Source organism: Saimiri boliviensis, chromosome 7, assembly GCF_048565385.1.
Source record: "Saimiri boliviensis isolate mSaiBol1 chromosome 7, mSaiBol1.pri, whole genome shotgun sequence".
Lineage (NCBI taxonomy): Eukaryota > Metazoa > Chordata > Mammalia > Primates > Cebidae > Saimiri > Saimiri boliviensis.
Window position 1 is genome coordinate 81,644,191 of NC_133455.1, and position 27,490 is coordinate 81,671,680.

General features: G+C 42.7%; 1 long non-coding RNA gene across 2 annotated transcripts in view; it reads left to right on the forward strand.

The window, feature by feature from the left end:
• LOC141585004 (uncharacterized) overlaps window positions 1-27,490 on the forward strand; it is a 227,767-nt gene that overhangs the window by 90,304 nt on the left and 109,973 nt on the right. Inside the window, exons 3-5 of one of the 2 annotated variants that reach the window (XR_012518286.1) lie at window positions 1,502-1,682; window positions 3,363-4,469; window positions 7,640-7,797. This is a non-coding gene — a long non-coding RNA (uncharacterized LOC141585004). The remainder of the gene's footprint in view (window positions 1-1,501; window positions 1,683-3,362; window positions 4,470-7,639; window positions 7,798-27,490) is intronic. The other variant, XR_012518287.1, reaches the window with a different exon arrangement.

The window sequence follows — 27,490 nt, forward strand, 5'->3', positions numbered from 1 at the left end:
ATTGCTTATCATTTGCTAAAAATAGCTTTCTACACAGAACTGATATAATTCCTGCCGTGAATAGCAATCTTTAGAATAACGTTATAGTTTTTATTAGGATTTTTGCAATATTGTATATATTGTGAATATAAATATATTAGAAATATTGCACATTGTAGGGCACGTTGTGAGCCAGATGTAAGGCTGAGGGCCCCACAGGGTTGTGGGGTGAGCCTTATGCTGTGCTGAGGCGCAGGATCCGAGAAATAGAGACAGGACACAGAAGTACAAAGAAAATGCAGCTGGGTCCGGCGGGGCCACGCCACCTGCAAGCAGAGTCAGGCGAGGCCCCGAATGTCCAGAAGCATGAGTATTTATTGTATATAGGTTAGGGGGCAGGGCAGTGAGTGAAATCATCTTTAAGGTTAGTGATAGGGTCGTGAGCAATAAAGCATAGGGTCCACCACCCCCATTAGGTCACCTAGGCCAGGAGATGGACAGTGCACAGCAAGGGGCCCGTTCCCATGGAGGCAAGGACTGTGTGCAGTAAGGGGGTGCAGTGTGCAATACTTCTATCTATGGGAAAACTACTTCTAAGAAGATTTATAGGAGGATGCTTTAAGTCACATAGCAGTGACAGAGCCGTCAAGGTTACCGCCACCTTCTGGCAGCTTCCAACAGGTTCTATGGGAAGATGCTTTTCAAGCAGCACAGTAGCAAGAGCTGATAAAGTTCACAGTCACCAAGGTGGCTTGCCATTCTGAGGGCAGCCTTCCATAAGAACTGGAGCAAGGTCCTACAACTCCTTTATCAGGAAGAGTGGCTCTCGCCCCAAGCCTGCCATACAGCGGGTATCTTTATGATACTGAACGCTGCCGCCTGGGCCATGGATTCTTGTCCTAGTATAACTGTTTTTCCCTTAAATCATGCTCTGCACTGTGTCTGCTCTCGGGGTTCCTCCGATTATAAGCTGCTTATTCCTTAATTCATGCTCTGCACTGTGTCCACTCTAGGCATTCCTCCAATTATGAACTAAGATAAAATTATAAGTATATATGTAAGGAAATATTCTTCAGGCACTCATACTATCAACTATTATATGATTATATATAGAGGATTATATAAAGGGAGCCTTCAAGCCCTATTTTTATAAACTAATACATGATTATGTAAAAGATTATATAAAAGGAAATAGCTGAGTAGTAACACTAAAAAGTGAGATTATTCCTCAAGCCCTAGCTGTGCCAGGGTTTTGCTTAGCTCTCATTCCTCAGTGCCTATATGGGGGGTTACCCACAGCACATGAAACAAATAAATATGTATCTATCTGTCTATCTATCTATCTATCTATCTATCTATGCAACTCTACCTTTAGAAACCCTATATTGGGCACATCTGACCTGTTATACACTGATATTATGTTAAGTACTAAGAGGATGAAATGACATAGGCCCTGTTGTAATGGAATTTATAATTCAGTTTATAGTGGAAAAAAATAACCCTTTTTCCTTTACCCCCTTAGGTTCCCAGGAGCACTGCAAATTAGACTGACAAAAGACAGATTCGCAGGAGAAAAGGCACACAAAGAAGCTAATAGGCCGAAGAGCTTATATACCATTTTAAACGAAGAATGATAAACTTTGGCAATTTGACAGGAAAGAAAGGGTTTGGAGCTTTGAAGAGCAGTCCTTTATGGGAAGGTGGTAAGTATTTGGGGAACACTAACGAAAGCCAAGGGCTGTCTTGGCAAGGTCTCTTTGTTCAGGTTCATCTCAGTGGTGACTTTCTGTGTTCTTCATGGCCTTAAAAATTCCCTTGGAGAGGCAATTTATGGCAGTCCTCATTTCCCAGGAATTTCTAATTTTTGTCAGATTTTTTAAGAAAGAGATGCTCTGGAAAGACTTCGTTCTGCATCTGTTGAATCTCGAAATAGTCCTTATGCCAAAGTGGCATATTTTGGGGTGGCATATTCCAGTCCCCTTCAGGTTTCATTCATCCCTTCACTGAAAGTTTACCTACTGCTTATCAGCCGAATTTCACTGAGATACGATGTTGATGGACACATGGCTTCTGCTCTCAAGGAACTTGCAGCTTGATCCCCAAGACACTTGCATTTCTGAAAGTAATGCAACTCTTAGGCTGTTATAACTAAATGCTGTAATAGGATAGTATGTATTTTACACATTAGAATAATTAGGTTTCCATGGGAACACTGCCATAACCCCTGACCAACCTGCTGTGCTCAGTTCCTCCTAGCTCCTATGACAATAGAGGTAATGGTGACACAGCATATTCACATAGTGATCGCCCTTACTCAGCAGCAACGTGACCAGCATGTTTTACGGACCTGTGGGGAAGGTAGTGAGATGCTGCAAGAACCAGGATGTGACATACAGGAGGTGTGGTTTGTCACTCACTGTTTTTTAGATGATACAAATCAGTTATGCCGGATTTTCAGGGTGATACAGTTGGCATTTGATGAGGCTGGGTAGGGCCTCATTCAGAAGTTGTTACTGGAAAGGGGTCCTGATCCAGACCCCAAGAGAGGGTTCTTGGATCTTGTGCAAGAAAGAATTCAGAGCAAATCTGTAGAGTAAAATGAAGGCAAGTTTATTAGGCAAGTAAAGGAATAAAAGAATGGCTACTCCACAGACAGAGCAACAGCAGGACTGCTGTTTTTACATTTTTATGGTTGTTCATTGATTATATGCTAAACAAAGGGTCGAGTATTCATGCCTCCTCCTTATAGACCGCATATGGTAACTTCCTGTCGTTGCCATGGCATTTGTAAGCTGTCATGGTGATGGTGGCAGTGTAGCAGTGAGGATGACCAGAGATCGCTCTTGTTGCCCTCTTGGTTTCTGTTTTATCTGCAAAGTTTTTATACCTGTATCTTGTACCACCAACCTTGTATCTCATCCTGTGACTTAGAATGCCTTAACCTCCTGGGAATGTAGCCCAGTAGGTCTCAGCCTCATTTTACCCAGCCCCTATTCAAGATGGAGTTGCTCTGGTTCAAGCACCTCTGACAAACTCACCATAACCTCTTGGGACTTGTTAAACTAACTTAATGGGAGGTCATTAGACTGAGATGACTCTATCCGCCTGCATTCCTATGTAAACAAATTGAAACATAAGCCAATTGAGCATTATGTTACCAGGGACTTTCTGCTGAGATAATCCAAATGAGGCAATATCTGATCTGAACCAATTAAATATTTTCTTTGCCTCACTATTGCATTCACCCTATAATAGCTTTTCTCTCTCTTGCACTTCTTTGGCAGGGTCCTGACCACTTCTGGTTTGGAGCTGCCCTGTGCATGAATTGGTGTCTCCTCAAATAAACTCTTAATATTTTAACATGCCAGTTTGTTTTTTAACAGATCTCGCCCTGGGCAAGTAAACACCAATACCACCAACCTGAGTAGCCTTCCTTGAGATACTGGGGACACTAAGAAGCCATGCCCACTGAACCATTATATCATAGCTTGGCATTTGAAGCAAATTGGAAAGGTGAGGAAGCTTGATAACTGGGTGCTTTGTAAGCTGACAGAAAATAAAACAAATTGTCATTTTGAAGTGTCATCTTCTCTTATTCTATGCAACAACAGTTAACTGTTTCTCAATTGGATTGTGATGTGTGAGGAAAAGTGGATTTTATGTGACAATCTGAGACCATCAGCTCAGTGACTGCACCAAGAAGAAGCTCCAAGCACTTCCCAAAGCCAAACTTGCTCCAAAAGAAAAAAAAGATCATGGTCACTCTGTGGTGATCTGCTGCCGTTCTGCTCCACTGCAGCTTTCTGACTTCCTGGGACCCCATTACATCTGAGAAGTATGCCCAGCAAATCAACGACACACAGCCAAAACTGCAATGCCTGCAGCCGGCACTGGTCCACAGGAAGGGCCCAACTCTTCTCCACAACACTGCCTGACTGCACATCACACAACCAGCACTTCACAAGTTGAACGAATTGGACCATGAAGTTTGGCCTCATGCGTCATATTCACCCTTGCCAACTGACTACCACTTCTTCAAGCATCTCGACAGCTTTTGCAGGGAAAATGCTTCCACAACCAGTAGGATGCAGAAAATGCTTTCCAAGAGTTTGACGAATTCCAAAGAACGGATTTTTATGCTACAGGAATACACAAACATTTCTCATTAGCAAAAGTGTACCAATCGTAATAGTGCCTATTTTTATTAAAGATATGTTTGAGCCTAGGTATAATGATTTAGAATTCAGGGTCCAAAACTGCAAGTACTTTTTGCATCAACAAGATGTGCTTATGAGAGGCTTATTTCACCAAGCCTCTTATCCAGTCATCTGTAGAATTATTTCAAGCACGGGAGGGACCCTGCTTCATACTGGCGAGGATTAAGGAAAGCTTCCTGGAGGATTGCCTCAGAACTTGCTGCAGGTGCATACTGAAAAGCAATTCATTACCACTGTCTGTAAGAGACTGTGGCAGAACAGTCTGATACACAGGTATGGTCAGAACTTTGTGTAACAATTTCTCCGCCGCATATGTAGAAGTCCTAAGGAAAGGAATACTCTCTCTCAGCAACCTGAGCCCTGTAGCCAGGTATCTTTAATAGTGTTTCCTGAATCCTTAAAACCCACTGACTTCAAAAGGCATGACTTCCAGAGTATAGAGGTGGGTACAAAGAGCAACTTAGCTCCCCCTTTAAAATCATGTCTTGTCAAAATCAGGCAGACTTTCAAGACTTGTGGATTCATTCCTGTTTCCATTGCCATTGCAAAAGCTCATAGGAAATTTTTCTCTGTATGTAAAGAAGGAAATCATGCTCTGGCAGCTGCATCCTGAGTAATCACTTTTGAGATAAGACGATTTTTCTAGCTGTAAAGGCTATATTTGAATTTCACCAGCTGCTTTCTTAATGATTATTAGACTATTTTGATAATGGCACCAGCTTCAGGAAAGGTGGTGATGCTACCTAACCTTTCTTGGATAAGAAATATTTTTGCATCAGGGGAGATTACATTTATTTAATGTAATCCAGATGTCTCCTTTCTCATGTTCCCCGATTCTGCCTGCTTCATTGATTGCTCCCACTATTAATATTCAAATAAAAATGGTTTGCACATGTAAAGGGAAACCCAGAATACTTTGCTGTTCATTTTCTATGGAACTTCTAGGGGGCAGGATGGGGTGGGATGTGGTCATTTTCTCCTAGATCCTCTGATTTTGGTAAACTCTTTCGCTTCTCGGCCTCAGGTAGGTTTTTATTTTTTCTCAAAACTACACACAGTTGCTTCTCTTTTTAAAACAATTTTCCTAAATGCCTTTATAGAAAGCATTTGTGTGTAATTTTTACAAGGGTTTTTAGAAAACAGGAAGATTGCATTGCTGCAGAGCATGGCAAATTCTTTAAAGCTAAATACGGTATATCTCCATTCAGTTCTAAATGCAGATATTCTCAGCCCTTTTCATCAGTGAGAATTTCTCTTGAGCTCTCTTTTCCTGGGCCTCCAGATTTCATTTTCCTGAACCCCCATCCTCCCGCCTTCTCTCATTTCCTCCCTATTTCCTCCACCAACTTATGTCTCCACCATCTCCGTCCGCCTTTAGAAACTTATTTTTTTCTTCCATCATTATCCAGAAACAAAGTTACCACTGGTTTCCTGGTTTTTCTTCTGAGCAATCTTTCAAATCTATTTTATTTTATTTTTTTTTAATAGCCAAATGGCTCTTCAAAGCATTTTGCTAAGGAAAAAACACTTTCCTCTTAAGAAAAATTTCATCACCAGCTTTTACACTTGATCTTAGCCAAAAGGCTGAGAAGTAATCATCAACAGCCTTTAAAATAAGATTTTGTCATCTCCTTGCTACATTAAAGTCTATGTCATATCCAGATTTTAGTAACTAATCAGCATTACTTTTATAGTATTGCCAAAATAAGGCTATATTTTGAAAATCACTGAGTAAGGAGACATAGACTCAATATGGTTAGATTTTAAATTCATGTTCTTTCCATTTTTTTTGGTAATTTTTGCTTATTGTTTCTTGAGGAAGAGATTCCTTCCCACAAGCAGCCTCATTGTATTTTTCTTTAAAAGGGTTAAAAAATTTTTTTTAATTAATTTTTTTGGCAGGCATTTATTTCCAGGAAACTGTGGGTTAGCCTGAGATAGATATTAAAATTAAGGTTATAAACCTGAGGTTGCATCTGACATGTGCCAAACAGGAGTTTGGAAAGAGGTGAAATGATCACTTACTTGCTACTGTCTTTGCTATAGCCAGAAATTTATACTTGGAAGAAAAATCTAGGAACGCCGAGACAAAGTTGTTTCTGGTTTTGAATCACAAATGTTCGTTCTTGGTGTCTTGTCCCATCCCAAGACTACAAATCTATTCCTTCAAATCTTACTCAGGAAGTGAGAGTTGATAAATCTCTGTGGTTTTAATGATGATAGCAATTTCATAAATTATTCAAAGTGGTTTGCATTTTCTACCAGGTCATTTAATCCTCACTCACATCACATCTCTAAGAGATGTCCTGCTTTTGAAAAGTTTGCTAAGAAGTTCCCACGCAGGTCAATTTTGATTCAAAGACCTCATCACAGCAGCCTCTTGCTGGGTTCACTTCCAGCCTTCTGAAATGGGTATGATCTGAGAATGCTTTAGGGGGTTGAAGAACAAGGCATGTCAGCTCCACTCCTGTGCACTAACCGGCTTGTCTGCCTCAGGGCCACCATGTTGTGACTTTGTGTAGTGACATTGTCAGACAAAAGGGATGCTTCCAGGGGGTGCTTGGGCCTGGACCAGGCCACTAGGGGACTGCCCTAGCCTGACTCTTTGGTCCTAAGATGCCCATCTGTTTAGCATTACATTTCTTCTCCAGTTCTTTCCTGGTTTTACCAGCTATAGATATAAAACAGGCATGTAAAATATGGTACAATCTTAATGTCTCTGAGATCCCTTCCTCTGCATCGACAGGAACCCAGCACCCAAAAGTGTCTCTGGTCATCTCTGCAATTTTCCCATGAGAGTTTTACACGTGCCCACAGAGCAGTCGGTCATTTGGTGGCCTCTCATGCTCTTCTGTTTCTTATTTTAATTCTCACATTTCTCATCTATGCATGTCCACGGTTTTATAGTAATACATATACAGTAGTAAACATTTGCAGAGTAACTACTATGTGCTGGGCATTATTCCATAGGTCACATACATATTAAGTTATTCAATTTTTATAGCCATCCTATGAAGTAGAAACTGTTCCTACTTTCATTTTACAGATAAGGAAACAAAAGCACAGAGAGGGGCCAACAAGGAAGTGGTAGGATCTCTTGGCTTTAACCATTGTGCTATTTGCATGTAACAGTCACGTTGCAGTGCTGACTTTATCAGAGAGTGAGAACACAGGGCTTGACAGGAGTCACACCCAGTCTCAAACCCCAGCTCAGCCACTTTCTCCTCAGGTAACTTTGGCTGCTTAGCCTCTTTGACCCTCAGTTTCCTTATCTGTAAATGGAGAAAATATTAATACTCTCCTCATCACATTATTTTGGAGATTGAACAAAATAATGCACATTTGTTACATGAAATGGAGTCCCTGGAGTGTTACAAGCATGCCCATAAATGTTAGCTCTGAATATGATAGCAATAATAATTCTCCCTATAACCTTTTTGCAGATTAACAAACTGAGGCTTGGAGAAGTGGAAAACTTGCCTAAGATTAAACAGCATTAAAGCAACAGAGGTTGGGCTTGCAACTCAGCTCTGGGACTCCAGCTCTGTTCCAACTGCATCGTCTCACCAACTGCGAGCTCAATTGATGCTAAAGACCCGTGGTAGGTGCTATGTGGGATGTGGTTTTGATCAAGAGATGCCCTGGTCTTGAACACAATTACCTGTGATAAGGGCCATGTGTGAGAAGTTCCACCTGCATGGACTAAATGACACGTGGCTGGAGTGCTGAGCAGAGAGGAATCATGTGACCGTGAGCTCAGATCATTCCTGGATAGTCTCAAACCTTTGGCTGAGTGCCTAAATCTTCATTTCACCTCTTGCTGTGGAACTCTTGTTTTTCTTTAAACCCAAGAATCCAGCTTCACGTGTAATACAATATCATATAAATGAGGGTAACCTTGGAAGGCAGGCTGCTTGTCATACTACAGTGGCTTTGTTGCTATAATGAAAACCACATGCTTCGTGGTACTTTTAGACTAGTTAATATTAGCAGGTCAGCTGCATTTTTATTTAGATATTGCTATTCCAGCTGTGCTTTTTCTGGTTATTTCAAGAGAATTCAGAATTTCTACCAAGCCATAAACTTTTTCAGGAGAGTAGAGAACTGGAAGAAAGTGGCCAGCATTTTCCTCTCCATTCTCTGGTTTCCACATGGAATTTGTCATTGTTTTCTTGAGTCATTGTGAAAGAAAGATGTGCTTGACCCAGGGGCTTGCTTTTAAAGAGTGGTGGAACAAACAGCAAGGTGGAATAAGGGTTGAGAAATGATTTGACTTTGTCCTGGGGCTAAGAGAAAAGAGTAGAAAACAGGAAAGAGGAAGGAAAAGGAGCATGCTTAACCACCTTGCTGAGTTCTTGAAATTTACTGGAGTAATATAGTTATGATTATGATTGTTTTGAGAAAAGGAGAATCATTTCTTTCCATTCTTGAGTCCTCTTTGGAGTCATCTGTATCTCTAAATTTGCTTCTCAGAGAAAGTTTTATATTTTTTTGGAAAAGATCTTAAATTACTTTCTTTTCAAACTAAATTGGGTCCCTCCTTCTCTACCCAACATTAAATATCCAATGTTCCTGTGACTGGAAGAGTCCCTTCTCTTTCTGTAGAAAGAAACTGGGGCAGATGGAGAACTTCACCATCTAGTAATAACATTCAGAGCAGTGATTTCAATCCTTAGGGTAGGTCTTTGTGGACCTAAAGATCGATTGATGGGCACTTTCTCCTCTGCCCAGCAGGCTGGAGGAAAGGGGTATAAGAAATAAATTTTCAGAGTCCCTCATAACAATCTTAAAAACAAAGACCTGTCTGCTAAGGATTAGGTTAGTTTGTGCCATAATCACAGAAGCAGCAGCTCAGACCCCTCTGTTGGCGGGAGATGGGGCTGATGAGATTTTGCTTTGGCATATGTATTATTTAACCAATGTACTGTGCATATATTGAGCCCAATAGCTATGAACAGGAAACGACTTCATTTTCTCTGCCATGACAACCTTAAAAATATACTCTGCTCAACCTTCCCCCCCGTCTGCTTCTGTAGTCTGATCGTGTTCAAGCAACAAAAATGAGTCTTTTATTGAGGATTATGACTCATCTATAAGCATGAAAAGACCCAATAGAGTCTAAATCAAAGCTTCAATCTCTTCACATCTTCTCTCATTTTCACAGCCCAGGCCTAACCCTTGCTGGGGTTCCCAAAATAGGGAAGGAGAGTCTGGTCTCATGGTCTGTTTTTTCACTTGTTCCCGACTCACTGCTCCTCCCCAATTTGCCTTGCTGCTTTTGGTTTCTCCATGGTGGTGGTGGTGTGTGTGGGGGGGTGGGGGTGGGGCAGGGAAGCAGAAGATGGGTAGCCTTTTTATGTATCTGGTGCTCTTTGTGGCTCTCTCTTGGCTGGCTTTGCCCAGATGCTGGGCTCTTCATTACACCTTTCCATGATGTGCATTTGTGGGTCCTCTGCTTTGGGACTTTTCTGATGCACTAGGAACTGATATTGGTGAAGGCCCTTCAGCCAACCCCATGTGCTCCACTTCCCTCCTTCCACCCCAACTCCTTTCTTGGCGGTTGTATCTCCAACCTCTCACTGCTGACGTCTCCTTGCTCCGGCAGGCCACCCTCTAAGGTGGGGTCCTTTCAAGATGTTTCAAGATGAATTTCATTGTGTCTACCAGGCTCATGGGAACTCCTGCATTCCTGCTCTACCCCACCAAGAAAAAAGAAGCCTGCTTCCCCTGCTGCGTCTGTCCTTGCCTGCCCTCTTGTGCAGTTCCTGGCAGGCTCCTGACCTCAGAATTAGTCTCAGCATGAGGCAGGATGTGGTCTCTGTTCAACCATTTCTTCAAGTCTTCAAGGACACGTGACAGTTTCTCCTATGGGGAGAGAAAAGCCAAGAGATCTCTGTTCTCAGGCCTTCCCTTCAACAAGCTTCCTTGGAGACTTTCAAGTCTTCTTTTACATAGTCTGGAGGTAAAAGATCAGTTTGGGCACCTTCTAGTGAGCCCTGGGACCCAGCAGTCTCTGTAGGATTGGGGATAGAGGGGCTTGCTACTTACTGTTTTCATTTTAGGAGCCTCAGCCAAAATGCAGAGACAGCAGGAAAATCCCATTTGCACCTAATGAAAATGTATAAGTTGAAAGTTCATCAGCAGTGAGCTTGCTGTGCTGACTGCACTTTGAGACGTCCTCATGAGTCATTTAGAAAAATATTTCCGGATCGTACTGTCTCTGGAAAGTAGTGTTTGCTCTCAGAAGATGTCTGTGAATGTGTATATATCTGCTTCAACAATTATTTGCTAGATAAACAGAAAAATAACAGCCATGTCTACATTGGTGGAAAACTATGTATAGCTGTACTGAAAATGTATGGAGCACGTCTTCGCTAAGCTGTGCTCTATGTATGTTTTAATTCTTTAAAGCCTCACTATAATTATCACCATATCATAGAAAAGGAGATTGAGGTGCAAAAAGTAACATGAAGAGGTCACAAAGCTGGGAGAAGACATATTCAAGTCCTGGTTGCTTGGTTTTAGAACTCCTGCTTGTGACCACTGCATTCTCTACCACGGGGCTGGACTGCACTGGGGAAAAGAGGTGTTCCCCCATTGCTAACTTCCTGACAAAGCTCCTCTGAATTTCGTTAGTCTGAATGATGCAGAAAATGTACCCCTGGGGAAGGAATGGCTCCAAGGTCAAGATCAAGTCTGAGTAGTGAGTTGGGTATCAAACCTTGGTTGCGCCACTCGGCAGAGTGGAAAGAACACATTGTTTTGGAGATGTGAGATCCTGTTAGGAACAAGTTTGTGTCCATGATGGAAACCCTATGAGGAAAGTCTACCTTTGTGGATATAAACAGATTTATATCCAAATACAAATGTATTTTCTCTTAGGCGATGTAAACAGATTTAAGTTTTGTAAGAGGAAAATGTGGTGTTGGCTCCTTGAGTAACCCCGGTTGCTCAGATGAGACTCATGCACTTCTGCTCCTCTGTGGTGACGCTATGGAGAATGAAGGGTCTGGGCACTTGATTGAAGTATAGCCAGTACCACATCAACCTGTTGTTTGAACCCATGAAAAGGGAGAAGTATCCGTCTGAGGGGATTGTCTGGGAGTTCTGGAGGGTGGTCAGTGGAGGAGAGGCCTAAAGAGGTAGAAAGGAGAACATGGTGCTCCGGGCAAGTCCAATTCAGAGAAGTGATGTGAAACAAATCTCCCCCTTCCCAGTATATTCTTAAAGAATCTGACCCATATCTGGGGAGTAGAAGAAGATGCCTGGGTTAGATCTTTTGTCAGTAAAGACCAATAAAGGACATGTCATGTCCCTCATGCTTTCAAAGACAGTGAATTTTGTGTATCCTATTGAATGGAATTTGGCAGACACAGAATTGAGGGGGTCCTGCTAGATCTGCAAGGGCAAGGAGAGTTCAGGCATCGAGCTTTGTTTGGAATCCTGGCTGAGGTGTCTTAGGTAGGCAGTGAGGAAAGCCCATAGTCTCGGCTTCCAGGGCGAGTGGAGTTTAGAATAGAGTGGGGGTAGTCTGATGGTGAGGATAACTGCAAGAGTCGGGCATGGCAACTCAGAGAAGCATACTACAGAATACCTTAGAATGTCAGACTTCTTTTGCAGTAACTTTCATCTGAGGACCACATAAATAGCGACAGAAGAGCAATTTTACCAGTCTTCATTCATTTTACAAAAGTACACAGAGGGCTTCATGTGTGTCTGGCCTTGCATTAAGCTCTGGAGACACCTGCAATTAGAAGAGCATGATCTTTGTTTGAACAGTTTATAGTCCAGGGGTGATTTGGAACGTCAACACAATGGTCTTCTAAGTTTATTGATGGGATACACACAGGTGCTCTGCGCTCACAGGGTACACGACCTAGACTTTAAGTGGGGGAAGTGATATCCAAGAAGACTTCCTGGAGGAAGTGGAATCTAAAGGGAGGCCTGTCCAGGAGGGAGAGAGATCATCAGGGACAAATCGTAATGGGTTTTATGCCAGCCTAGGAGGTAGGCAGTGCTGTCATTGTTTTATAGCTGATGCCAGTGAGTTCAGCAGGTTAAGCGACTTGCCCTGAATCAAACAGTGCAGGGGACAGACCTGAAATTGGATCAATTTATACCCCCTCCCCACATCATGGGTCTGTCTCCGATAGGCCTGTCTGTCCCACTTCGAGCTAAAAGCTATCGCATCCTCTCAGGCTGAAACAAATTGAAATTTATTTTAAAATATTCTTCACTGATCCTGGTGGAGGCAGCAAATCACCAAAAACTCAACTCAGGGCTTTGACCTAAAGTCTCTGTGAGGGAAGCCTTGGAAGAGCTGGGTCACATTTGTATTCCAAGTGAGAGTCCAGAGAGAAAAGCACACAACAGTTTCTTTCATAAAATTTTTAAAAGGATTAGTTTGTTCATGACCTTGCTTGATTAGGGTCAGGTACTTGATATAATAATGCTTAATATATCAGAGAAATCTGTGTTTGCTCACTGGCCCATGCTCCTGATCCGGCTTCTCCAGCTGTAACTTCTCAGGACTCAGCCCTTGGGACATGCAAGTCAGTTGGAGCTGTTTTTTCCCCCCTCTCCCTTCCCAGTTTGGTGCAAAATCCAATGTAATTTTGGCATTTAACCACTGATAAGTGAAAAATAAAGTTCATTGAAAGCGACTGTTGTCATAGTTCATAAGAACTCAGTCCCTGCATCTGGACGTCTGCCTTCTTGGCCAGACATCCAGTGACAGTCTTTCCATTTTATCACAAGGCTTTGGACTTCAGTCACTCTATCTTTTCCTCCCTGAGGCAGTGCAGACCCTGGTTTGTCTTAGACAAAATTGAGGAGCAGTCGAAGAATGGCTTTAGGGCTGTCAACCTTCCCCTTTTTCCTCTCCCATGGAGTTAACACTCAGTGGCTTAGGTGCCCAGCATACCGTGATCTTTCTCTCCTTGCATTAAAATGATGACCAGGAAAGAATCTGAAGCATAGTTATTGGAAGCGAGGAAGGAGTAATTAGGACAACAATAGCAGCTAACACTTAGATAGCATGTACCATGGGGCAAGACATATGATTCTAGGAGTTTCATGTACATTGACTCACAGATTACTCCAATAACTCTATGGATTAGGGAATATCATTATCTCCTTATGACACAGAGAGGTATGTTTACTTATATGAGGTCATGTGGAAGGTTGTAGAGACATGATGTGAACCCAGGAAGTCTGGTTTCTTCCATGCACTTAACCATTACATTTGAGAATGAGAGTGATTAATTGGCTAAGATGTTGCAAGCACTGAGCTAGATACTGTAATGTGTTACTTTACCTGACATTTCTAACTAGCTTTTAATAAAGGTTTTAAAACCTCATTTCACAAAAAGCAAGACAGAGAGGATCAGTGATGTGCTAAGATTTCATACCTAGTAAGTGTCAGGGCAGGGATCTGAATTATGATCTGAATGAGTGCGAATTCCACACTCTTTCCACCAGAGTACTTCAGGACCCAGAACATCAATTCCAGGGTAAGTGACACTCTCCTCAGATGTGGCTCTCACCTGAAATCTCAGCACTTCGGGAGGCTAAGGTAGGAGGACTGCTCGAGGCCAGGAGTTCAGGGCTAGCCTGGTCAACATAGAGAGACCATGTCTCTACAAAAGAAAAATTTACACAAAATTAGGCAGAGTGGCATGCGCCTGTAATCCCAGCCACTTGGGAGGCTGATGTAGGAGAATCACTTGAGTCCAGGAGTCTGAGGTTGCAGTGAGCTATGATTGGACACCCCTGCACTCCAATCTGGGCAACAGAGACTCTGTCTCTAAAAGAGAAGGAAAAGTATCAGAGCATTAAGTTAGATGACCGGAGCTATGGTTGTTTGGGGTACACCTTTAAGTAGCAACTAGTAGGTAGGAAAACATTTTATTTGGTGTGGGGATGGGCGATGAGACTTCTTGGCCCTAGAAATTATGCTCAGTAGGCTGGTGTCTGCTCAGCCATGCTAGCATGCTAGCCTCATATACAAGTTTTTTCTCTGCAGTTCTAGCCCACTGCATTTAACTGGCCTCACCCCAACAGTTCACAGCCTTCCCACCCCCAAGTCACCATATCTGAAATTAAACTTGCATTCCTTTTATTCCCAGCTAGGGTTAATAGCATTGCCTAAGGTTGAAATACCCCTTCTCCTTCACCTGCCACATTTAATCAGTCCTTGAGTTTTATAGATTCTATGGATTCTGCCTTTTACAAACATTTCTAGCCTATTCTCTTATTCCTCATCACTCACACTGACTTCGTTTAGATCATTCATCATCCTTTGCCTAAATTATTGTAGTTGTCTCCCAAGTGGCCTTCTTACTCTGAGTTTTTCTCTCCTGTACTCTATCCATCATACTGCCCCTTGTGTAATTGCTCTAATGTGAAAATCTGATCATGCCACTTTCTTGCCCAAAATCTGTCTGTTGCAGGCCCCTAGCACTTATATAATATTTCCTCAAACTAGGCTGAGGGCTTCAGTAATACAGTCTTGGGACCGATGGTATCTCTTGGAAATTAAAAAAAATACTTTAATTTCAAGGACAGTTAAAAATTTAAATAGATGCATCTTCTAGATCATTGGATGACTGTTTGTGTAACCAAATACTGCCAGTTGATTTGTCTGTACATCTGCCTTTGCATTTAAAATTACCCCGGAGTCAGGCTAGGTGTGGTGGCTTCATGCCTGTAATACCAGCACTTTTGGAGGCCAAGGTAGGTAAATCACCTGAGGTCAGGAGTTTGAGCCCAGCCTGGCCAACATGGCAAAACCCTGTGTCTACTAAAAATATAAAAATTATCAAGGTGTGGTCGCATGTGCCTGTAGTCCCAGCTACTTGGGAGGCTGAGGAACAAGAATCACTTGAACCCAGGAGGTAGAGGTTGCAGTGAGCAGAGATCATTCCACTCTATGTCAGCCTGACACAGAGTGACAGAAAAAAAAAAATTACCCCACAGCCAAACTCGACATGTAGACAAGGGAAGTGCTGGCCAGATGACATCACCACAGCCCCTTTGAATGGGTGGCTCCATGCTAGTTTGACTAGAGAGAAGATTACTGAGTCATTACTCAGCACATCAAGTAAACAACCTGAACTGAAAATATTCCACATGCTTATAGTTGACACCATAATCCTAGGCAGCAGGCATTTTGTTTCAGTAATATTTGTTGCATTAAATGAATTTTGTTAATTTACATTTAATTGGTTTTACTTTATGTTTCTTTTGGATTTATAATTGTATAAGAGATACACATTAGGAAATTGTACTCCATTGTTAAACTAAAGTTGGTCTGAGAATGCCTGCCTACCTTACATGCCTAGGTAACAAACCTCAACCTAACTTAGTACATACACAAACTGAAAGGTTAACCAGGAGTAAAGTCTTAGCCAATCACAGGCTACCAACTGGTGAGGCCATGTGCAATAAGACAACCACTGAGCTGTAACCAATCAAGCTGTTTCTGTACCTCACTTCTGTTTCCTGTCCACAGGGCTGCCTGTCCAACCTTGTGGAGCGACTTCTCTGAGCCTCTTCTACTTCCAAGGGCTGCCTGTATCACAAATTGCTTATTGCTCAGTTAAACGCTTTTAAATGTAACTCAGAAGTTTTTTTTTTTTTTTTAAACATGCCTTATGTTTGTATATATTTAAATAATATAGTAAAAATAAGTTGTGAGTATCAGGAATATTTAATTAAATTCTTTTTAAAAACATGATCCCTATGGTTTTCCATACGAAAGTTTGGGAAATCCTGACCTGACCAGTAGGATCAACTACGAACTCCGCAGAGTGGCACGTGAGGCCATTCTGCCCTGTATCCGTCACCCTTCAGCCTCGTTTCCTGCATCTCTCCCAAAGGCTGCTCCCTTTCACTGGAGTAGAGCTTCTGGACGGGAGGGACCCTTTCCTTTTCACATATGTACCTACAGAACCTATCAGTGAATGTTTACAGAATGAATTAATGCAGGAATGAGTGAATGAATATGTGATGGAAGGCAGGAGGAAAAGGAATAAGGCTCTTTCACAGACCAATTAGCCAACTCCTAACATTACTGGAAATAATAACGTTCCTTGCATGACCCCAGGCTGGAACTTTCCAGCTTCCCCTAGTTCAGCCACAATTTTATTGCAGAAAAACAGAATAAGTTATTTTCAGGCAGAGAGAGAGAGGTGAGAGAGAGAGAGAGAGAAAGAGAGAGAGAGAGACAGACAGACAGTGTGTGAGCTGATGCTAAGACTCCAAGGAGCAGGGTCAGATGCAGCCTGTATTCTAGAGAGGAGGATTCATCTCCCCGCAGCATTTTCAACTGGGGAATTCTTAAAGGATCAAAGAGAGACTGTCCACACTGCTACCCGTCTCGTCTGCAGCCTATGGACCGCTTCCTTCCCACCCTTTTTTAGCTTCCCAAAAAAGGATGATTCACGTAAACAGACTTGTGTGTGTACTTTTTTTTAGTCCAGAAAGCATTTGTTTTTCATGTTTGTGTATGGGAATGTGAGTTCAGATCAGCTGATGTGGTTGTGGGCATGAGTCACTTAGCAAGCAGAGCTCTACAGCTTATTATGATCTCTAAGGCCCATGTCAGTTCCACAGTGCTATGCTCATATTACTTATTCGGTGAAAGTCAACTGTGGTGGTCCCTACTCTGCTATTATTCTCATATAGAGGATATGGATGTGCTTTGTAGCCAGCCTCATCCCTTAAAAAGGAAGACTTTTCTTCCTTTCTTTCTTCTTTGTCTCCTTCCTTCTTTTCACCATTCAATAATTGCCTCCAGTGACGAGCTTGTCCGGCCTTTGACCCTGATCCAACACAATAAAATTGTAAAATAAGTTCTTTTCTATCTGCAGAAAGCTTTACATATGGAAAATTCAGTTGTAACAAAGAGGGTGTCAGCTATGGCTCTTTCCCCATAAACCTGGGTTTTAATAGTGCATTTGGAGATAAGGCGACCTGGGTCCTCCCAGCTGTGTGACCAGGAATCATTCACCTGTTTTGACCTTAGATTCCTCCTCTACAAAATGATGATGGAAAAATAGCTGCTCATTTTTTTTTAACATGAATTTCAGTGATGAGGATTGAAAATAAAATGAGATGATCTTAATAAAAGAGTTTTGTCAACCATATAAAGTACTAAGCTAATCTAAAGGGGGATAATTCTTAGCATGCCTTTCCCCTCATTAGAACCATTCCATCCTACGTACTTGAAAGTACTTTTATAATAGGCCGTCTTGCTACTGTTTAACAGCCATGATGGACACCCTTAATCATTCTACCAGATAAACGTACTGAGAGAGAACTGGGCCATGGCATGGGTACTTCTGGACAGAGGCAGGCCACCACCCCTGCTTGGACAGCAGGTCAGAGGGTGCGTGCTGTGGATGGAGAGGGTCCCAGTGTTGAAGGCTGTCTTTGTATTGTGTGTTGAGCTCTAAGGATAGATGGAAAACACCTAAATGAAAGATGGTTAAGCTTGCTGGTGTCCCCCTCCTGATATGGCTGGGACTTCCCTTCCCATGGTTGGTCATTGTTCAAAAGAATCGAATAAATTCCCAGGGATTTTTGGTCACTTTAATTATATTCTCTCAACGTATTCAAATAGTAAGACAAAGCTATTGTCTGCCTTTCGTGAGCTATATGTAAACACCCTACTCTGTCTGTCTATATCTATCTATCTATCTATCTATCTATCTATCTATCTATCTATCTATCTATTGATCTATCTATCCTATTACCACTTTGTACATATTAACATGTAAAATATGTAAAGTATGTACATATTTAATGTAAACAACTTAGTGAATTTGGGGATTAGTGTCTACTTGTAAAGCCATCAAGCCTGTTGACATAAATAATCACCTCTCAAAGTTCCCTCCTATCCCTTTGTTATTATTACTATATTGTGGTAAGAACACTTAATATAAGATCTGCTGCCTTAGAAAATTTCAAGTATACAGTACCATATTGTTAGCTGTAGGCACTACATTGCACAGTAGATCCCCAGAACTTATTCATCTTTTGTAACTGAAATTTTATACCCTTTGACCATCACCTCCCCATGTCTCCCTTCCCCCAAGACCCTGGTAACCACTATGTCTCTACTTCTATGAGTGTGACTATTTTAGATTCCACATATAAGTGCAATTATACAGTATTTTTCTTTCTGTGTCTGGCTTGTTTCATTTAAATCATGGTCCATCCATGTTGTCACAAGTGACAGGGTTTCCTTCTTTTTGAAAGCTAAATCAGATTCCACTGTGTATAAATGCCACATTTTCTATATCCATTCATCTGTCTTGGACGCTTAGGTTGATTCCAGATCTTGGCTATCGTAGATAGTGCCGCAAGGAACATGGGAGTGCAGCTAACTCTTTGAATTATCGATGTCATTTCCTGGTCATATGGTAGTTGTATTTTTAAGTTTTTGAGAAACCTCCGTCTTATTTTCCAGAAGGGCTATGCCAGTGTACCTTCCTACCAACTGGATTTCCTTTTCTCCACATCCTCACCAACACTTCTTCTTTTTAACCACCCCACTTTAAAGCCACAGTGATAACTTGGTGAGTTTGTTAGTTCTTTAATACCTGCCCCCTCCCTGCCCACCTTCTGGCATGTCACCCACATGCAGAAATGCATGATGGGGAGGATGTGTTACTGCTTCAATATGGGAATAAAATATCTTTTCTAATGATACAGATATCTACCTTGTTCCCTACCTCGTTACCTTTAGGAAATGCGCATATCCTCTTCAAGAGATAAAACCTACCCTATTCATGATGGGAGAGCACTTTTCCCACAGCCATCTTGAGCCCCATATTTGGACTACTCATTCATCATTCATTCATGTATTCATACATTCAGGATACTGTGATAGAGGTCCTACTATGTGCCAGACACTGTTCAAAATGCTTGTAATAAAACAATGAACAATAGAAACATGGTCCCTGATTTTATGGATCTTATCTGTCTATGGAACAAGAGGAAACAGCGAATAATCAAATAAACAAGTATATGGAAAGACAGCTTCAGATGGTGATGAGTGCCATGAATGAAATACAACAACATGATAGAGAATGTGACCAGGGAGGGGACTATTTGGGAAGGCTTTGTTGAGGAAGTTGCATTTGAGAAGGAGGAACCAGCCATGGACAGGTCTGGAGCAGAGCGTTCCGTGTTAAGGGAACATCAAGTGCTAGAGGGAAAAGGCCTGTCTTGCTTGCTGGGAAGCCAAAATTTGCTTTGCTGAAGTTGACAATGGCTGGGTGTCCAGATGTGGAGGCCAGTTTTCTATTCTCTAAACCGTGTCACGGTGAGTGCTCACAGGTTCAAGAACGTAGGCTATCTGCTTCTCTCCTAACTTCCTCTCTTTTCAGGGTTCTCTCCAGTAAAGAGAATAACACAGAGCTTGTTTTAAGTCACCACCTTTGCTCAATTCCCTTGATTTCTTTCTAAGCCTCTAAAACCTTTCCTGTGATATAACTACAATATTTACTGAAGCCAAAAGTAGCACACAATTATTCCTCTTAAGTAGTGCTAACAGACATATTGACCGTCAAATCTTAAGACACTGACCTTAATTTGGGGACTGATAGTGGGGCTGATGTAGTGTCCATCTAAGAAAGGACATCTGTGTTGGGGTGAGCATGAGCAGCCTCCTGGTGTTCATGGATGAGCTTAATCAAGGAGAGTGGGGGATGGGCAAACCCCTGGACAAATCAATGACACAAAAGAAAGAGAGGTGGACTTCAGATAGAAAAATTACTTACTAGGTGTTAAGAGCTATTTTTCCTCTTGTAGTAGAACAACCATGAGTATGTTTTTGTGAAAGTTCTTCCAGACACCTGAAGGAAATTGTCCCCCCTCCATTCTTTTCTCCTTGTGTGTCCATTGCCTCTGGAAGTATTTGAAATACAAAGTGATACGGTTTGACTCCATCCGCACCCAAATCTCACCTCCAGTTGTAATCCCCACATGTCAGGGGAGGAACCTGGTGGAAGGCTGGGCACAGTGGCTCACACCTGTAATCCCAGCACTCTGGGAGGTCGAGGGAAGATCATGGGGGTGATTTCTCCTTTGCTGTACTCATGATAGTGAAGGAGAGTTCTCACGAGATCTGATGGTTTAAAAGTGGTATTTTCCTCTTCACCGTCTCTCTCTTGCCTTCTGCCGTGTAAGATGTACTTTGCTTTCCTTTCACCTTCTGCTATAATTGTTAAGTTTCCTGAGGCCTCCCCAGCCATGTGGAACTGTGAATCAATTAACCCTTTTTCTTCATAAATTACTTCATAAAGTCTCAGGTAGTTCTTTATAGCAGTATGAAAACAGATTAATACATGCAGTAATCACTTTTTATGACAATTAAATTTAAGAAAGTAGTAAACAAAAGAAAATACTCTAACTCACATCAAACAAAGTGAGTGTTGTTTGTACCCAAGATTTCTGGGCCAACTCAATTCCAGAGTCTTATTCATCTCACAAGTAATGCTATGGATCTCCCTGACTCTTTGTTTAAAGCCCATCCCTGAAGTTCACCCAAGAGGCTCACTTAGATCTCCAAGTTCTGTGCCATGTACATCTCCATTAGAATATGTTGCATATTTCTCCCTCAGGGATAACCTTTGCATGCAGCATTCATTTACTCATTTAAGATGTTTTATCAAGCATCTACTATGAGCCTGGGCTGTATTCAGTTTGGGGGATATAAATTTATTCACCATTATGGACAAACTAAACATGCTTCTAGACCACATGGAGCTTGAAGTTTACTGAGAGACAGAGACAAACAGGGAGGAGTGATATGGGGTGACAAGTACTTTAACAGAAGTAAAGCAGAAGTCAGAGGGAGTCCAGGGGAGAGAAATGAGGAATGCTACTCTCCCAAAGAGAGCCAGAAAGACCTCTCTGCCTCTGCTGGTTTCAGGGCTCATCTTCTAGGTATTTCCACTACTTTTTAATTTTTTTGAGATGGAATCTCACTCTGTCAACCAGGCTGGAGTGCAATGGCACAATCTTGGCTCACTTCAACCTCTGCCTCCTGCGTTGGAGCAAATTCTCCTGCCTCAGCCTCCCAAGTAGCTGGGATTACAGGTATGTGCCACCACACCTGGCTGATTTTTGTATTTTCTGTAGAGATGGGGTTTTGTCATGTTGGCCAGGCTGGTCTTTACCTCTTGACCTCAGGTGAGCCACCCACCTTGGCCTCCCAGAGTGCTGGGATTACAGGTGTGAGCCACTGTGCCCGGCCTTCACTACCTTTTTATCCTCTTTCCTGCCTCTGGAGAGCCAAAGGCCACAAGGTGCAACTGACCATTTCGGTGACTCAGCCACACAGCCAGTTAGAATTCATCTTCTTTTTGCCCTTACTGTCTGGCAAGTCCCTATTCTGCATCATTTTTGCCAAATCAAGTTTTCCTCCTAACCTCCTCTGGCCACAGCCTCCTCTTGGCCCACAGCAAATGACCAAAGGTTTCCAAATGACAGGAACATAGGGTTACGTCACAGCGGGACAAGGATTTAGGGTCATTGTCCCAGGAGTTATGATGCCACATGCTCCTTGTGACACATCTAGGTTAAGGGCTTAGGAGAAGACTTTTGTGGTTGTGGGGAGAGTTCTCTCTCTGACACTAACAAGCCTGTATGGGAATACCATCAGCTCCTGAGGCTTCATTAGAGCTGAGCTCTAACCAGAAGATATAGGGTGGAACTAATGATATTAAGTCAACTATTCAAATGAAGAGGTTTGCATGCATTTCCAAATGCAGGACCTGGTATACCTGCTAGAATTTTAATAATTTAAGCTGCGGGCTTCAGTGTTTTTATTACACATTGACTGACTACACTGGGTAGGAAATACACATTAATAAATTCTATTGGATACTTCTGGGGACGAGGTAGGAGTCTCAAGATGAATAGTGTTTATTTCTGCACCAGCAACGACAGCTCTTCTCTTATTCTTTGTGACCCTTATTCAGCCCACATCACAGCAAATGAAGTAACAACATCACACACTTGTGTTCTACGGACCCTCTCTTTTACGGAATCATTACATCACCAGGCCACCCAATGGTTACTCATTGGCTTGAGACTGACAATTCATTAGGTTTTTTTTTTTTTTTTTTTTTTTTTTTAAAGGAGTCTTGCTCTGTTGCCCAGCCTGGAGTGCAGTGGTGTGATCTTGGCTCTGCCTCCTGGCCTCAAGCGATTCTCCTGCCTCAGCCTCCCAAGTAGCTAGGACTACAGGTGTATACCACCATGCCCAGATAATTTTTGTATTTTTTTAGTAGAGACAGGTTTCACTATGTTGGCCAGGCTGGTCTCCAACTCCTGACCTCAGGTGATCCACCCGCCTCGGCCTCCCAAAGTGCCAGGATTATAGGCATGAGCTGCTATACTCAATTGAGCTGATATTTTTATTATCTTTTTTTTTTTTTTTTTTTTGAGTTGAGAAGCCTGAGCCTCTGAGGGGAAAGTGACTCCATTTATGCTGCTGGCATCTGGTGAAGCTTGGTCTTGGCATTCAGGTATGCATGTGGGTATGTGTGTGGTAGGGAATAGAAGTCTCTTCTTAATGTTCTGCTGACTGCCTAGTGTTTTATCATGAGCCCAAGTTATTTGTCTTGTATCACTTTTCCCTCCCTTGTTCAAATGCTTCTCTTTAGATAGAGCAAATTTATTCTTTTGTTCACCAGCTGGTCCTTTTACCTTTGAGGAGGTAAAAGAAGTAGGTTTCCAGCAGAGGGAGAGGAGTATGGATGAAGGTCTTGGGAGCATAGAGCAGGAAGAAATGGTTTCAATGGAGTTGCCTACTGGCCACGTAGGATGACAATTAGATTCATAGAATCCGTCTTCAGTATAAAGTGAGGTTGTGTTGTGGGGAGAAGAGAAATGGCAGTCAGGGTGATTAGCCTCCCAGAATACACCGGGGCTCTGCCCACGGTCACTGGTTAGTTGGAGACACACCTGGGTCTGAGATTCGGGCTGGACACAAGATTGCTGTGATTGACGTATTTTTATTTTATCACATCCTATTTTTTATCACGGTAATATCAAGAAAACGAACACGCAAGCTAGATCACCATGGAGAGCAGGCAGTTTAGATACATTTATTTGTTTTTTTTTTCCCCTGCATTTTTAAGGTTTTGCTTGATTTCTCTTCTTTTGAAGTTGCTCCTCTGATGTTACAGAGATAACATTTGCCTGATGATCTCAGCCAGAAAGTGGTCACAGGAGTAGCATTCCACAGGACACTGAGCATTCGCTCTTGGGAGCACATTGTTTGCACAAGGGCAAAGGAAAGGGCAGCCAAGGTTGGGGCGAAACGCAGCGCCCTCCGCTTCGAGAAGGAAGCATGGGGAGAGCGCCCTCTTGTGGAGCTCAGCTCAGGTTCTAATCTGCCTAGTAACAGGCGCTCTTTTGCAGCTCTTTATACCCGCGGATATATATTTTCCCCATGGATTTGTTTGAAGGTATTCTTAGAAAATTCTGAGTACAACTCTCTGCTGCTTTTCATATCCACCAAGAACTGACAATCTGAAGTCAATGTGCAATTTAAAAGGTGGCATTTTTTTTAAAAGAGCCAGATTAACTGTAAATTACCTCCCAAATTGGCATGTTGGGTAATTATTTTCATATTTTGGTGCAAAGCCTTTCAAAATATGGGTTTTGCAATTACGTTAAAAAAAAAAACTACTTCTCTCACCTGTGTAGATTTAAGCAAAGCCCAGGCAGTTTGGAGTTATTTTTAGTCCTGATTAATTATTCAGCCAAGATAATTCCAAGTTCAGCAGCTTATTTGGAGGAGACATGACAGCTGGGCTCTCAAGTCAGCCTCAGGTCAAAGCCGACATCTTCATAGCAAAACTGTGCTCTCCCCACCTTTTTGGGAGAGGGTAGGGGGTTGCATTTTCTGTGACACTGGTGTCAGCTTTGCCAGCCCGGAGCCGGTGAGTGGACGGAGAAACGCCGATTCAGGTGCCTTCAGACACGGCCGATTTCACAGCAGTGAAAATAGGTCACTAATGACACGTGGCAATGAGCCAATAAACTGTGGCCAGGAGCTCGGAATGGTCTGCTGATGGCAAGATCCACTTCCCTGGAACTCCAGAAAGAAAGCAATCTGCTTTAATTTGTTTAAAACAACCATAGGGTTGCAGAACTCCGAGGCCAAGATTGTGAACTCACTCCTGCTTGCCTTTATTTTCCTAAGTGTTCAAGTTTATTGTTTCAGTTTATCCCTTTTCCATTCTGATGCACTGAAATAACTCTGGAGCGCCTGCTTTTCTTTTTTTTAACAGTCAAACTGATGTGATTCTTTTTTTCTTCAAGTGGCAGGGGGAGAATGAAGATGACATGGTTTGGCTCTGTGTCCACACCCAAATCTCATCTTGAATTATAATCCCTACCTGTGGAGGGAGGGTCCCGGTGGGAGGGGATTGGGGGCTGTTGGGAGGAGCATGAGGGCGGTTCCTCCGTGCTGTTCTCGCGATAGTGAGGAGAGCTTACGAGGTCTGGTGGTTTATAAGTGGCCATTTCCCCTGTGGTTCCTTCTCCTGCGGCCACGCAAGACGTGCCTTGTTTCCCCTTTGGATTCTGCCACAACTGTAAGTTTCGAGAGGTCTCCCAGCCATGTGGAACTGGGGGTCAATTAAATCTTTTTTCTTCATAAATTATCTGGTCTCAGGTGTGTCTTCGTATCAGTGTGAGAACAGACTGATACAGGAGACAATGATATCATCCTTTCTGATTCCCTCTGTGTTGGTGCTGATGTGGTTCTGGTCGGTTTAGTTCATACCATACTGATCTTGATAAAACTATCTCTGAGGCTGGGCGCAGCGGCTCACACCTGTAATCTCAGCACTTTGGGAGGCTAAGGTGGTTGGATCATGAGGTCGAGAGTTCAAGACCAGCCTGGCCAACATGGTGAAACCCCGTCTCTACTAAAGATACAAAAAAGTTAGCCAGGCATGGTGGCACTTGCCTGTAATCCCAGCTACTCGGGAGGCTGAGGCAGGAGCATCACTTGAACCTGGAAGGCAGAGGTTGCGGTGAGCCGAGATCACATCACTGGACTCCAGCCTGGGCAATAAAATCAAAACTCTGTCTCATAAAACAAACAAACATCTCTGAGATTCTAGGGAGGGGTGTCACGTGTTGCCATTATGTGAGAAAATAGTCTTTTACTTCATTTTGGGTAGTTGCTCTGGATTGATGTTTCCCATTAATCTTGGTAGTTTCCTAAAAGGAAAAGGAGGTGTTGTAGATAAGAAGGCTGGGAATGGCTAATTGCCCTCCATATAAGCCTGGTGTGATTCAGAACACAGCCTACGCCAGAGACTCCCAAACCGAAGTGAGCCTCAGCATTCCTAGGAGGGCCTGTTAAAACCTAGATGGCTGGATTTTCTTTTCTTATTCTGATTCAATAGGTTTGTATGAAGAGCCCAAAAATGTGCATTTGTAACAAGTTTCCAGGTGATGCTTGTGCTGTTGTTCTGGGTACCTGCCTAAACCTGAAGTGCTGGCTTAGGTAGGTCAGCAGTGGCCTCAGCACTGCCCCATGTAAGTAGTTTTCCCATCCTATAGCTTCCTGTACACTGCAGACAGTTTAAGGGTAGAGACCATGTCTCATTCATCTTTGAATTTCCAGACTCCAGCATAGTGCTTGACACAGATGTGTTCAATAGTTGTTGAATTAATTAATGACTGAACCCTATCATCTGATCTTCTTAGAATTTCTTACTTGAAGAGGGTAATCAGAGATGTTTTACTGAAGCTCTGGAATTACCTTAAATAGGATACTAGTTGTACTGAATGAAAATTATGAAATCACTGAAATTAATTATTATTATTATTTTTTTGAGACAGAGTCTTGCTCCATCGCCAGGCACCAGGCTGGAGTGCAGTGGCGTGATCTCGGCTCACTATAACCTCTGCCTCCCAGGTTCAAGCAATTCTCCTGCCTCAGCCTCCCAAGTAGCTGGGACTACAGGTGTGCGCCACCACGCCCAGCTAATTTTTGTATTTTTAGTAGAGACAGGGTTTCACCATGTTGGCCAGGATGGTCTTGATTTGACCTCGTGATCTGCCCGCCTCGGCCTCCCGAAGTGGTGGTATTACAGGCATGAGCCACCGCGCCTGGCTTGAAATTGATATTTTAAAACACAATGGAGTAAGGAGAAATAAGGCAATATGCTTTCCTAAGGGCTGCTCAGGTTGAACAAAAGGAGGCAGGTTTTAGGAAGAAGCTGGGCAGAGGAAAGGTGGGCATACTAAAGTGAACGAGGTGTTTTACCACCATTTCTAGTAAGAGACAGAAACCTTCTGCAAGTAGTGAATTAAGGAGGTGACCTGGCACCTTTCCCCTGAAGGATCCCATGTACTGAATCTCAGGGCAGGATAAGAAATGGTTCTTATATCAAGGGAGAGTTTTTGGCATGGTTTGTGACTTAAGGACTATGAAATATGTTGGCAGCAAGTATGTAAACCCTGGAGATCAGCTCCTAGGACTCCTCTGATCTGTGTGTTCATTCTTTTATGTCGATGGGAACAAAGGCAAGAATAGAGTTTGAGTCTGGTGTGGTTGGAAGCTTCCATCCCTCATGACCTTATGGCTGCCTTAGCATGTGCCCTCTCCACGTGTTGCTGGGCATTTTCTGGCATGCTTCTTTTGTGTGTGTGTGTGTGTGTGTGTGTGTTTTTTTTTTTTTTTTCTCATGCTATCTTTCTGCTTGGAATGTCTCTCTACTGTCCAAACAGCCTAATCCTGCATAATTCAGACTTAAGCATATATAACTTCCCCTAGCAGCTACCTCTTCCAGGAAGTCACTTTAGGGGCCTCTTCTCTGTGTTCTCATAATGCCCTGTGAATACCTCAATTGAGTTGCTAATACGTGCTTGGCGTAGGGCTGGTCATTGGGGATACCAAGATGGACATGACACAGCTCTTGTCCTTAAGTAGCTCATTGCCTAGTGAGAGGCTATAAATAAACAAGCAATTACAATACAAAGTACAAAGTCCTCAGATAGGAGTAAGCACTCACCTATGGAAATACCTAGAAAGGATGCCTAACCCCAACTTGTGGTGTCAAGGAGCATTTTCTAGATTAGCAGTCCCCAACTTTTCTGGCACCCAGGACTAGTTTTGTGGAAGGCAGTTTTTTCACAGATGGGCGAGGGATGGTTTCAGGAAAAAACTGTTCCATGTCAGATCATCAGGCATTAGATTCTCCTAAGGAGCACACAGCCTGGATCCCTCACGTGCACGGTTCACAATAGGG